General features: G+C 35.1%; 1 pseudogene across 1 annotated transcript in view; it reads left to right on the forward strand.

Moving 5' to 3' along the window:
* The window catches only part of LOC143554960 (purple acid phosphatase 8-like), a 1,970-nt pseudogene extending 794 nt beyond the window's left edge, over nucleotides 1-1,176 (forward strand). Inside the window, exons 5-7 of the transcript XR_013139117.1 lie at nucleotides 147-275; nucleotides 653-720; nucleotides 791-1,176. The product of XR_013139117.1 is annotated as a purple acid phosphatase 8-like (transcript). The remainder of the gene's footprint in view (nucleotides 1-146; nucleotides 276-652; nucleotides 721-790) is intronic.
* The last annotated feature ends 1,439 nt before the right edge of the window (nucleotides 1,177-2,615 follow it).

Genomic DNA, 2,615 nt, shown 5'->3' on the forward strand with positions numbered 1-2,615 from the left:
ATTATATCTTAAAAATGCATATTGAATAAGTTTTAGTCAATTAAAATTTCTTGAAAATACATAAAATATGTTGTGGAGCCCTATATATCAGTTTTGTTATATCCACTAATATTTTATTCATTTTAATTTTAAATGAAAATGTGCAGGATGTGGACAAGGCATTAAAAGAATCAAGTACCAAATGGAAAATAGTCGTAGGACATCATACAATATACAGTGCCGGTGTCCATGGCAATACCCAAGAACTCGTGGACAAACTTTTACCCATTCTTCTGGTAACATTTGTGATCATTAGTTTTTTTTTTACTTTTAGACAAAAATACTACATACATTTCATGTCACCAAAATTAATAACGGGGGTGCAATGAATTATGGACGTTTATTCTATTGAAAAAATTGTGATTGACAATTCCCATATCTATAAGACCATGCGTAGTGATACTGAGCCGGGGGGGGGGGGGGTTCAAATCCAATTTCGGTCACTTCTCCCTCTCAATCTCTTACACTACGGGTGATCTAAGTTTGGTAATCTATTTAAGCTATGACCTTGGTTCGTCAAACTGATAATTAAATATGTTCCACTTAATTTTGTTTGCTTGACGTTGCCCTTTGATAAAAATTCACATGAATTATGTGAAATGACCATATGTAGGAAAATGACGTGAATCTATACATAAATGGACATGACCATTGCTTGGAGCACATTAGTAGCTCAAACAGGTAAACCTTGTCTTTTCGGTTCATTTTACATTCTTTGGATAATAGTTTGAGCAAAATCGTGTGCATGCAGTCAGCTTCAATTTCTAACAAGTGGAGGCGGCTCAAAGGCATGGCGTGGTGATATCAATCCATGGAACCTTGATGAAATGAAGTTTTATTATGACGGGCAGGGTTTCATGGCTGGATAAATTAATGAAAATGATATTGTTGTGTCTTTTTATGATGTTTTTGGAAACTTGCTTCATAAGTGGATTGCCTCTCAAAACGCGCATAGCGCCGCATTGTAGAGCTTATTCTTGGACTACAGAATTTGTTAACCATGAACAAGTGTTCAAACCTTGTCTATTGTTGGTACCATGTGCACATGAGGTTTATGTTATGAGCTAAAGTGAACAAGGTCGTATAGTAACTTGATATGGATATATAATGTACGTGTTTTTGCTGAATATTGTGAAACGATGTCATTTCCTTAATTTCTTGTATTGAAGTTTCACTTTTAATTAGTAGATTTACTTTATTATTGAATTTACTTCATATTTTTATGCGGATAAAAGAATAAAAGCTAATCCTGACATATTTTAGACATATATAACTTGAAAGATGCGGTTTAAATTGCTTTAATGTGTCAAAGAGAAAGTATTATTACCTAACATATGGGAATTGGGCAGATGAAATTGTCGGGTTTATTGTTTGTGATGGCGCATTTTCCTTCATCAAATAGCAGCCTATGACCCGACTTAAAAGACTATAATCTACTTAGCCGCCTATGATGAGTCTCACGTTCCCCTTTCTTTCTACTTGAATCTTTTTCTTATTACCCATTCGTACAATTACTTTTCTTGTGAGATCAATGTTTCAAACAAGGTTTTCTATAGTGCCATGTGGTTAGAGCGACAATTGTCAACAAACCGAACATCGTTGGTTATCATACCACTCTCATCATTAGTCATAAGAGCCTCATCATCTTCTTAACCAGTTTAATCACATGCAAGTACCATATTTAAGAGTTCTTCTTCCGCCATATCCTTCTCCCTTTAAAAGACACACTCCCTTGAGGTTCACTCCAACAATCCCTGCTAACATGGCCCATTTGTTGCTATTAGAACATTGGATGCTGCTTTTACCTCATCCATAACTTCCGCCTCGACCTCATACACGGCGCCTAGTAGGTGCACGGTCTCTGCCAGATACAAATAGGTAATACTAGCTCCCTCTCTTACTTGAAGCATCTTTTCATTAACATAATTTGGACTCCTCGATTAACCCTAGCTTTCTGGGCTTGCAGTTGTACCATTAATTGATCATATGAAAGCTTACTTAAGTCATTGCATTCTTCAATTCCAGCGACAACGTGATCCCACTTCGACAGTAAGCTTCGAAGAACCTTCTCCATAACTATTTGTTTTTTTTATTTCTCACCATATGATTATTTTTTTATTCATTACTTTAACGATATTCTACAAGAAATCAGCCACATGTTATCCCTCCATTTGAGTTATCTCAAGTTTCTTCCAAGCCCTTACAGCTTCATCATTTGAACCTTTTAGTCACCTTCGAACTTCTTTTGCAGGGGTATTGTAACACCCCAGCTAAAGCGAAATACCCCGGGTGTGACATACAGATTGTTCAAAACACATGTGACACTATTAAGTGACAATATTATCATTAATTCATTCAAATACATCAACTACACAAGTTGTTGCAAATAAAATGAAACATTCAACTCTTATTTAAAATATCCTAGGTCTAGTGTCTTCATTCGTTTCATCCTCTAATAATTGTACCTGTAACATATATATAAAATAATGTCAACTAACTTAATAGTTTGTGAGTTCACACAGTTTAAATACTACATAAAAACCATACAATTCCATGAAAACTTGTGAAAAACAAAC

The sequence above is a fragment of the Bidens hawaiensis genome, unplaced genomic scaffold (genome assembly GCF_021521415.1).
Source record: "Bidens hawaiensis isolate Kalapana, Puna unplaced genomic scaffold, B.hawaiensis_p1.1 tig00017891_1, whole genome shotgun sequence".
Classification (NCBI taxonomy): Eukaryota; Viridiplantae; Streptophyta; class Magnoliopsida; order Asterales; family Asteraceae; genus Bidens; species Bidens hawaiensis.